Here is a 12,254-nt window from a genome sequence, read left to right as displayed (position 1 = left end):
TTTGCACATACTACAGCCAACCAGAATGGTCGAAGAAGAATCATCATGGACAACAAACAAAAACAAATAGATCTTGTTATATAAAGTTATCACTATACTTCTGAATTGAAGTCTGTGCCACCTGTACATAATTAATATTTGTGTGACAAATAATAGATGTTAATTTAATTATCTGACAATACTACTGTAATATCAATTTCATTTTAAATTATTTTGTACTGTTTTTTTTCTTTTATTTTCAGCTCACAAGCCTTTTAATCTTTGAAGTTTTGTGAAAAAATATAAATACAGCTTTTTGTGTACAAAAGTATGTAATGTTAGGATACGCTAGATAGCTAATATACAGCAGCTTAATTGCTGCACCAAATGCACATCTCTGCTGTCATAAAAGATACAGTAAAACGTTGAGAAAATTACTAGGTATTCTTCCTAGCCAGTCTCCTGAGTAAGATCTCTCTATATCTTTCCTGTCAGCCAGTAGAACAGATTGCTTATCTTTAAAGTTACGCAGTCAGAAAATTACAAGTCAGGTTAAAGGATGCCATTTATAGCCTGAATTGACAACTGATGGCTTCTGTCTATATTTAATTTAATCCCTTCTGCCTCTGAATATACTAAGGAAACTAGCACTGAATCAGTTTTTGGTATTTAAAGTGTTTTCAAATCCACATATGCTGGTATCTGTTTTCACTGATTTGAATATTTTTACCCTTTATTCTTTGATGCCATCTTACTGTCATATATCAGTGCAATCAGGTACTTTATTTAAGGATGAATTTGGATTTTGAAATCACTGCTGAAGAAGTACGTATGAGAATACAAAAGAGATCTGTTTAAGATATTCCCTGGCTTTCTTTTCTGTAGAAATAGTAGAGCCAGCAAGGAGTCAGTGTCTGCTTGTTTCTTATGATGACATAAGGGAAGGATATTAGCTGAATTTCTTCATCTAGACATCCAATCTTAAAGGGCTTTCCTAGGATCTATTGTCTAGGTATAGCCAATGGAATTCGTGTCTTGAATTTCATACAAACACTAGCTTCATTTCTTGTATTTTACCACAACCATATTTAAGGAGATTGATTTCAAATAATGTGTGGCTAATACTGCAATATTTTTCAGCTTCTAGTATATTTCCTGTCCCTCCTAATCTTTGATCAGCTCTTTTTAAACTCTAAAAAGTTAAATGATAAATTTAAAAATTCCGGAAGTTATAAATTCTGATTAATTCAAAAAAGACATAATTTTTCTCAAGTTTGAAAACCTTCTCATTACCACGTCTGTTCCTGTTTTTATATGTCATACATACTTTATCAGAATGAAGTACATACAATACAAAGCACACCTTTTCTCCACACAATACAGCATATATGTGTCAGTTACTTTATTGTTTCTACATTCTCTTTGCTACATGTTAGGCATGCCACTTCAAAATAAAAAAAAATAATTGAAAGAGTGATCCTTAGAAATTACAATTTCTTGGTCCTTCATTAGATCTCCTTATTTCCCTCAGCAGTTCAGTTAGGCTTCTTCACTCTATCTCTTGAAAAACACAAAATAAAAATTTAACAGCTTCTGTAATACCTTTTTAATATTTCTTTCAATGCGGGACAACTGAAAGGAATAACAAGGACTGTTTCCACATGTGCATTAAAAAAGTCACCTTATTTAGAAACAAAGATTACCTCTCCCATATGAAAGCATACAGAATTAAATGCTTTAAAGCAATATCAAATGTTACAAACATTACATTATTACATTATCATTGCTAATTATAATAATATGGACAGAGAATATATAGTAAACTTCATCCCTTGAATATCTTCTCTTTCTTTGAAACCTTTTTTCAATTAATCCTTCTTGAACTATTTAAACTCATACCTAAATTCTAAGGAAATCTCAGTGAAGTTAGGGCCGTTATAAAGATATTTCTGGTTAAACAGCTTGGTGACTTATGATCCAGTAGTAAAGTATAAACAATAACATCAGAGATTTGCAGATACCTATGTGTGACTCAGATAAATCAAAAAGAGCTTCCAAATTCCCACGTGAACAAGCATCTCATCAAAACTGTGATATAACTCAAATGCAGTGAATTCCTTTACAATTAAATTTGTTGCAGACATGTCCATGGACATTTACACTTTTCATTTCTACAAGGTTACTGTTTAGCCTAGCGTTTAATGTGAAAAGATGATAACACTACTAAGAATACAACATTACTGTATTTTTATGGCAACTGGGGCTGTTTTCTTAGTCTTCATATTACAACCACTGCCCACAGATATTGTTCAGAATTCATTTTCATCATCTTATACACACTTGCTGTAGTATCAACTGCTCAAGAGACTCATCTGCCTGCAGGTGATTCCAGGCATACCTCTCAAGCGGGACACTAATGAAAGTTAAAATGAAATAGTTCAGTGATGATACAGAAGAGCAAGACAGACTCAGTGGTGAAAATGGAGGCAGACAGAAAGGAGTGCTCATCCTGAATTCAAAATGAAGTCAACCTTAATTTTAGTTTCTAAAACCTTTGCTTCATATTAGTATTTTTACTTAACATTAGCTTGAACAGTTCAAATTTAGGTTTCTATCTTGATATATATAAATATGAGAACTGAATTCACACTATGATTAAGCAATTGTGATTTTTTTTTTGTTGTTATTTATTCAGAACATCCTAAGAACCTTACAACCCAAGAATATGTGTGTTTTTATTTCAAGTTAGAATAATGAAATGGCTAAAAAAAATGTTCAATATCTATTTAGCAGAGTACACATACCCAATGCTTATATGCCATATGTGCTATGCATTTATGATAGTTACAAATTTTCAATATGTATAAAGCATGGTGTGTATATTCTAGGTATATGAGCCATATGTATTTGATATATATACAGAAAGTACACAGAGACAAAATAGATTATTAATGATTGTATTTTAATGGATTATTTCAGAGAGTTCTCAAAGTAGTATGACAGAATAGAATATTTGAGTGAAAGAACAGAAAATGTTAAGAAACACTTCTCTGAGAAGCCATACTGAAAATACGGATATATATATTTTTACACCACATATGTGTATGAAGTTCAATACCTTATTGAGAAAGAAATAAATTATAACTCTTTCACTGTTATTGATTATTTAAGGCTAGCAATGCCTTAAAAGAATAAATTGCATTGTATGAAAATCTCCACAGTTCTAAAGGGGCAGTACAGGATAAATATAATTCTAAAAGCTTTCTTAAACTGCAATATACAGCATCAATTTTGTTCTAGTTACTTTTTAGAGTCTTGAAGGACATTCCACTCTAAGAGATTGAATCCTATTCCTATACTCTCTCCACCTACTTTCTTCTCTGTGCTTTTTGTCTTTAAAATGTTATCTTTTTAGCATACATATATCCCAAACTACTTACTGTTAACTTAAAATGTACACTAATTTATTCATGTAAAGCAAAATAGACACTACGACTTCTCGTAGTTGGATTCAGCCTGTGTTAACGAAACTGCTCTGAAGTACAGCTGGACTGAGCTGGATTGCTTCCAGCTACCTGAACAAATCTAATTCATGTATCTCTGTAGTAGAGATTGTCTCCAGTACAGACACATTTAATATATATGTCTATGCTTGTGAACAACCCAAATGGATTATAATCACTCTTAGTTAAAATAAGGTGGTGAAGCTTAATAATAAAATCTGAATTTTACTAATTACAATCATGAACATGCCTAAATGTTGCTCCACTGAAATTGAAGTCAGGCTATAAATGTAGTTTTCATTTATCTCAGAAGTAAGAGCTTTAAACAATTTATTTGCCTTCATTGCTAAGTATTTTCTCTAATAACAACGTAATATCCTTCAGCATCACATCTAATAAAAATTTCAGTTAGTAACAAATTATAACTGTGTGGTGAGTGTTCATTCATTTTAAGAAGAAACAGTCTTCTGTACATCTAAAACAAGAATTTTAACACTTGTCGTCTTATTCCCAAAGGGATTTTTTATGTTATGCAAACATTAACATTTCCATTATTAAAGGTTCTGAAAGTATTTACAACAAAGAACTGTTGACATACTTATTTCAAAAAGAAAGAAAAGTGCATGTAGCTCATGACTGAAAATTTATTTGTTTTCAAATAATTTCTATTAATAAATAAAGCTAAGGGAAGGGGAAGAGGAAGAAAAAAGGAAAAAGGAAAAAGGAAAAAGGAAAAAAAAAAGAGAGAGAAGAGAAAAATAGAGAAAAAAGAAAAAAAAGAGAAAAGAAAAAAAAAGAGGAAAAAAAAAGAAAAAGAAAAAGAGAAAAAACTAAAAAGAAAGAAGAAAAAAGAAAAAGAAAAAAGAAAAAGAAAAAGGAAAAAGAAAAAAAAAAAAAAAAGGAAAGCTGTTGCAATCCAGAGCCCAACTGGATTGTAAGACATACAGTCAGTTTCTCTATTATTTTAAAATGATCTTTCAGTCCACAATAAACAGAAAATTCAGGACAAATAAAAAAGACTCAGATTCTGTTGCCCAACTAAACCTCAAATATAAAATCTATCTGAAGTGTGTAAGACTTCATCAAAAATAACATGGAAATGAAACATCAGATCTCAGTGAAAACTGATGGTGTGTTTTCTGCAGATATCTTCACTGACTGTTTTAAGTACAAATGAATATTAACATACAGTTCTGTCTGCCATCAAATGGCTTTGCGTCATTTTTCTTCATTCTAAGTGCCATTTTATTGTTAATTCATTTTTAAGAACAGCGTATTTCTTTAAGCAATCAAAGTTCTTTTCCTCCTTCCTGCCTCTTTCCCCCCAGGAATGTCTTGCACACTGATTTGATTTATGCCAAGACAGTGAATTGTATTTTATTCTAAATGTCAGATTTACATGTTCTGTGTACTTATTCATAGATACTTTCATCTCTCCATGCTAAATGGGATTTTTTTATACTTCAAAGCTTGGATAGTTTTCTTTGAAAGAAGAAAAAAAAAAAAAAAGGAAAACCAATTATAATATTCTTATGCATATGATCATTGATATGGCAAGGTTGATGTTAAATTTCTTGGAAATGTGTGGCCAAGCGGGATCTTATTTTAAAATATAAATCCCCCTTGTGTATATTTTTGAACCAAGTAAGGTCTAGTGTATCCCTTTTAATCTTGGAGGAGAGAGAGGGGAGAGGGAGAAGGAGGTGGGCATCTATTTATTCTTGCCCAAAGCTTGACTGTGATACTAACAGATATTTTAATAACTGAACTAACTTACATAACTGTTAAGTATATGTGGGAATCTTGAAAGTATTAAAATTTTGACTTACTGGCATGAACTACCAGCTAGACAGCTGCCTTTTACATGTAAATATCTGACCATATGTGGCTTCCAATTCTGTTCTAGTGCCTGTGAAATAATCATTTTTGGTCAGCAAAAACCTGGAGGCAGTCATAATATCAAACATCTGGTCTAGCCCTAAACCATTTAAAAAGCTAATAGAATTAGCAAGTTCATTCAGATAATATTCCTATTGATACCTGCAGCTTTTACTGAAGAATTGATACAGGACATTAAAGAAGCCAAAACTACTGGACAAAGAGCTTTAAAAGTGAGATGTTTCTACATAAATTTCATTGAAATTAACTGAATTCCCCTACTGATTCACTAAAATGCACATTAATACAGAGAACAAGATATATTTTCAAAATATTACTGGTTTCTTATTTAAAACAGTTAAATAATTAACTAAATAAAACATTTTCAAAAAGCATTTTAAACATAAAGAAAACTAACTCAGCTTCTTTATTGCAATTGTGGCTACACAGAAGGACACGTGGGGTTGACACCAATTTTTATATTATTAAATACTAAAACTCATACTTATGGTAGACTTGAAGAAGGCACTTTATCCCTTTGGATTTGCATCAGCAAGACGTATTTGAAAGACTTCATTAGTATTAATATACTATGCGATCATGCAGCTGGAAAAAATAATCACCCATACTTCCTCATGCCATAAGCTTCACTGGATGCCCCTGAGTCATAAGAAATTTATGAAGAATAGAAGTGTTTGGCTGACTACCAGAGATAGTGGAATATTTAATTAGGTGAAATGATCAGCACAGGAACCAGTACAGCAAAAATGCATTGAAAGACAGAACTCGTTACTGTTCCTATTTTTAATAGATTTTCTCAGCCCAAACTCTTTCCTCCTTAACACTGTCCCTAGCTTATCCAGAGGCTGGCTAATATTTGTCAATTCATTTGAACTAAGGAGAATTTTTCCTGACCAAACAGCATTTAATAGGATATTGCTCATCCATAACAGGAAAAAAATGTCAATTTGGAATCTTCACTGAGGTCCTTAGGACTCTATTCTAATTTCCCATTTTAAGCTATGTTTTCTTGGTTATCCTAATTCAAACTGTTTGGGCTTCCAGATTGTGTCTGAGCGGGCCTCAGATCTGCACGTGTTTACGTCAGATCTCTGCTTTTTGGTGCCTGCAGCTGAACACCAGGTACTGTTTGTTACAGAATCTCAAATGACACTGGCCAGTCACATCATGGCATCTGAATCCGTATTACTTGGTTAAAAGTCTAGCTTGCAATTGGAACTGAAGTTGTTCAAAATTTAAGAACATTCTTTTCTATGGAAGCATTTGTGCGTTTTCTTAATATTTCTGTCACAAAATCTAGAGAATCATACAATTTGAGATAGAAACTGTTTCCTTAATACAAGCTTAACTGAAATTTGTCAAATGATTCATCAGAATTTCCCAATACACCTCTGTCACTATGACTATTAATTTACCACAGAAATTCTAGACTTTCCTGAATGCAAAAAATAGTGAAGTTCTTGTAACATTTTTTTTTACAGGGTATCTTTTTAAGAGCAGGAGGGAATATTGCATATATATCTGGAGACAATAATTTATTGTTATTCAAGCTCATATTTCAAAAATCTGATAGTTCTTATTATGTAATATGAAAAATTTTCAGTAATAGATAGATAAAATTATTTTCTTAATAACAAAAAAGTCTTTCCTAGTATCTGTAAGTTTTATCTGGTATTACACTCACCATTCCAATATCCTTCTACATACAATCATAGAATCATTTAGGTTGGAAAAAAAACCTAAGATCACCAAGTAAACAATAAGTTCAAAATCACTGTAACTAGTAGATCAGTAGTCCTAATATGAGATTAATGCATTTCTGTTCACACAATATCAGTAGCAAAAAAAGCATAATACAACATGTCCTATAAATAAATTAAAAAACCTGCATATTTTTGTGTAATGTAATGACACCTGCATAATAGCTAGGGTAGTTATTTTACTGGTATTGCCTAAATATTAGTTAAAACATATTAAAACTATGTTTGTGGTATTAATCACTTGAGTTATATTTTCAAAATAACATATGTTGCTCTTAGGCTTTTAGTAGAGACTTTTAGAATGCTGAATGAAGTGGAATCTAGTCGTGAAGTGTAAGCTACCAGTGATAAATAAGAATCAAAATCAGTCCAGCTTTCCATCTCTTTGAAATTCTTCTCCATATTATTTGAATTGAAAGTATAGTGAAGTACTCACCATGCTCTGCATTCTTCAAATTTGTTAGAATGGACAAAGCCTGGCTTTGATAATTACAGAAAGATCTGATGCCTTTATTAGACTCACAAAAGAGTTGTTGAATATTTGCTAAAGTAGCAATTAATTATCATGGAAGCTAGATATTATAGTCTGATGACCTAGTTAAAGAAACATTAATTATAGCCAACTAACCTTTTTCAGCATTGTCACATGAGGCTAAAAGCTACAGACCTCCTACAGAAAAAAAATTAATATTCTTCTACATTCACAGAGATGTCTGAAGGATCAACTATTAAAATTTCTTCTGGGACTCTCAAGATAGAATTCCCAAATAGGAAAGCATGCAGTTCACATGAATGAATTGAAGGATAGAGGACTCAACTGTAATATCAAATGCATATTGATGAATCTTTTAGTAAAACCCTGCGAAATGTAAATTTCCTTAAAATGTAAACAAGAATGGTTACAAAAAGTGCAAAGAGATCAGTGAACAGCACATATTTTCTGGTCTTATAGAATTGAAGGACGTTTGAGTCAGTGATCAAGCTGAAAACTTTAGAGAGTATACAAGGTTGGTAATAAGCTCAGGTTTTTATGTGTCCGCTCTTCCAAAAAAATAGGTGCACATAAAATCATAGAATGGTTTGTGTTGGAATGGACCCCGAGGGTCTAGTTCCAGCCCCACTGCCATGGATACGAACTCTTCCCACTAGATCAGGTTGCATAAAACCTCTATACAACTTGGCCTTTATCCCTTCAGGGATGGGACATCCAGAGCTTTTCTGGGCAACCTGTTCTAGTGCCTCAGTATCGTCATAAAGGAAGCATTCAGCATATAACCAAGCAGACCAATCATCATTTTTCTAGGAACTGTTGTGAATAAATATTTCCTCAGTGTGTGATTTACTTTTGATATAGGTTATGAAACTTTTTCCAGTTCAGAATAAGAATGAAAACTACATAGGCACGTTAGGGTGATTTTTTTTAATATAAATAAATATTCACATTCTCTTATAAATTCATTTATTGTATCAAAAAAAAGCCTTTCCCCTTCCATTCACAATTAACGAAGAAAAGACACTGAATACTGAAAGCTCAATTGTTTACATTTGCTGTAAAAAATATATATATTTCTAAATAATGTGGAAGTATAGCTGCAGCTCCATCCATTACACTTCTATGCATTTTGCACAACCTATCACCAAAAGCCTAGTTTTATCTGACAGAAACCAAAGACAACTGTTATTGGGGATTTGGAAGATGATCACCAAAAATAACTGGTCTTCCAGTAAAGTGGTTCAAACTGCTTTCCAGTAGGTAGACTTTCAAAACCAATTCTGGCATTAGAACTTTCAAGTTCTACTTACTTGCTAAAACAACATAGATTCACCAGAGGAAAGTTCTGTTTAACAATCTTTATTTCCTTTTATGCCAAGGTTACTAACATAGTTGACCAAGGGAAGTCAGGAGACTTGACCAAGCAACTAGTATGCATACTATGTAAATTTGCAGATGACGCTAAGTTAGGAGGAGCTGTTGACTCCCTTGAGGGTAGAGAAGCCTAGCAGAGAGACCATGACAAATTGCAGGGCTTGGCAATCACCAACTGGATGAAGTTTACCAAAAGTAAGCACCAGATTCTGCATCTAGGATGGAGCAACCCTGGGTATAAGAATAAGAGACTTGAGATCAGCCCACAGAAAGGGATATGAGAGATCTGATCAACAGTAAACTGTGAGTGAAAAATTTGTCCTGACAAACTGCTATGGTGACAAGTGTAAGACACAAAGGAAAGTTATGAAACTGCATACTTTTAGGTCAGGTATTAGAATAAAGTTCTTCACTGAGAGGATGGTTGGGCACTGGAACAGGCTACTCAGGGATATGGCCACAGTACCAAGACTGCCAGAGTTCAAGAATAATTTGGAAAGCCTCTCAGAAATATGAATTGATTTTTGGCTGGTCCTGCATGGAGCTGGGAGTTGGATGGTCCTTTTAATGATTCTTCAAACTCAGAATATTCTCTGATTGCATTATATAGGTCATAAAAAATTAATAGCTCCTTCTGTGGAAAAACAAACCTCACAGAATCACAGAATCGTAGGGGTTGGAAGGGACCTCCAGAGATCATCGAGTCCAACCCCCCTGCCAAAGCAGGTTCCCTACACCAGGTTGCACAAGTAGGCTTCCAGGCGGGTCTTGAATATCTCCAGAGAAGGAGACTCCACAACCTCCCTGGGCAGCCTGTTCCAGTGCTCCGTCACCCTCACCGTAAAGAAGTTCTTGCGCACATTTGTGCAGAACTTCCTGTGCTCCAGTTTCTGGCCGTTTCCCCTTGTCCTGTCTCCACACTCTCCTGAAAAGAGTCTGGCCTCGCCACTCTACCCCCCACACCTTAGATATCTATAGACCTGGATCAGATCCCCTCTCAATCTTCTTTTCTTAAGTTTAAACAGACCCAGTTCACTCAGCCTTTCTTCATAGGGGAGATGCTCCAGGCCCTTCACCATCTTTGTGGCCCTCCACTGGACTCTTTCCAAGAGATCCCTGTCTTTTTTGTACTGGGGAGCCCAGAACTGGACACAGTACTCCAGATGAGGCCTTACCAGGGCAGAGTAGAGGGGGAGGATCACCTCCCTCGACCCGCTGGCCACACTCTTTTTAATGCACCCCAGAATGCCATTGGCCCTCTTGGCCACAAGGGCACACTGCTGGCTCATGGCCAACCTGTCGTCCACCAGCACACCCAGGTCCCTCTCTGCAGAGCTCCTCTCCAGCAAGTCATCCCCCAATCTGTACTGGTGCATATGATTATTCCTCCCCAGATGCAAGACTCTACACTTGCTTTTGTTAAACCTCATCTGGTTTCTTACTGCCCAGCTCTCCACCCTCCATAGAAACAAAGCCAGAAATCAGACACAAAAATAGACACGTTCTGAAACTAAGCAAAAATGCCAGTATCTCAGGCAAACCAGAGACCAACACTTCCATGATAGATTGTGCCCTTCAAGGGTATGAACTTCATCTATAGAGGTCACTCCAAAAGTAATGCCTCCTATTTATTTTCATGGAAAGTTTAACAGCTACAAAGAGTGCAATAAGAACATTTGATAGACCAAATTCTCAGCTACGAAGAACTATTTTTCAATATAGTCCTCATCATTAGCTATGCATTTTCACAAGCATTCAATGAGAGCCTGCATGTGGAACTCATAAAAATCTGCACCAGCAAAGGATACCCACTATTTCACAGATTTTTTGATGGCATAATTGCTAGGAGAATGTTGCTCACACAGTTCATCTTTCAGAATCCCAGACAAAAGAAAGCAAGAAGGTGCCAAATCCAGACTATACTGTAGGTGCTGTAAGTGCAGCCAAGATTGGCTATGCGCTCCATGCTCTTCAAACTAGTACCTGACCTGGCATTGTTGTGTTGTAAAATGTCTTCTCTGGCCTAACTCTGGAAGTCTGAGCCTTCTGCTAAGTCAGCATTGTAACACTGTGCTCAGGTTGATGGTTTTTCAGGGTTCCAGGAAATCTAAAAGGATTATACCTTTCCTATCCAAAAAGTTATTTCATAAGCTGTTTAAAATGGAACAGAAAGATTTCCTTCCCCTCCACCAGTTGTCACAAATAAATATTCAATGTGATCATTTACACAAAGAGGTGAAGCCCTATCTTAAAGGTGTTCTAACTGGGATTCACTGGTGGCTACAAAGTTGTACTCATCTCCAGCGTAATTTACTTTAAAACTGCTCTACTTTTTCTTGTGCTAAAAATTTCTTTTGATGAATTTTCTATGTCTTCATTTTGATTTCCCTTCCTCTTGTATATGACAGCAAAAATCTTTCTCTCATTTTGTAAAAACAAACCAAGTCAAAGCAAAAACAGCAACAAAATGAACGACACAATAAGAACATCACAAAAACATCCCTCTAATTTCAATGTGAAATATTCAAATCTTAGTTTCTATGTCTATTTAATCAGTTTATATCTCCACAGCTTCCTTTTTCTTTCTTTTTTTTTTCCCACAGCTTTAAGAATAGTGCGCTTCCGTTCAGAATCCATGAGTTGCTTCTTATCCTGACTGGAACTTGTCCCTGATTTTTATAGTATTTAGTCCAAAACCTTCCAAATTTCTACCATTAATATGCCATGAGTGATGTCCCTTCAATAATCACATAAGCAGCAAATACTCCATCTATAATTTTTCAAACTAACAAAACAAGTTAAAAATATCTGCAGAGCAGCTCTCTAAAATGCAAGATAAATAATCAAAATACAGCATTAGCTTCTAGTTTCATCTGTAAATGGCAAGTTAAATACCAGTTTGCAACAGGTAAGATCACTATCACTTACTATTTGTTTTAACCTGATAACAAAATTGAAAACAGCGTTCAGACTGCATTCACGTTTGCTGGTAACCATTTTTACATAACTGCCATTCAAATTATTTTACGCAGTTCCAACTGAGTCTACTCAAATCTAAAATAATTTGCTCTAGATCTGAGTGCAAACTTAACCAAAGACCACTACTGGCCAACATAATTGCCTAGGTTTAAGAAAAAGCATGATAGTATAACTAGAAATCATTCATATAAATAGTAAAGTAACTCAAATTTAGTAAAAGTAAGAAATCCAATATGAATAAGATAAGACAGTAGTTAGAAAAATAAA

The sequence above is a fragment of the Phasianus colchicus genome, chromosome 1, assembly GCF_987193195.1.
Source record: "Phasianus colchicus chromosome 1, bPhaCol1.hap1.1, whole genome shotgun sequence".
Taxonomy (NCBI): domain Eukaryota; kingdom Metazoa; phylum Chordata; class Aves; order Galliformes; family Phasianidae; genus Phasianus; species Phasianus colchicus.
This window is presented reverse-complemented; position numbering follows the sequence as displayed.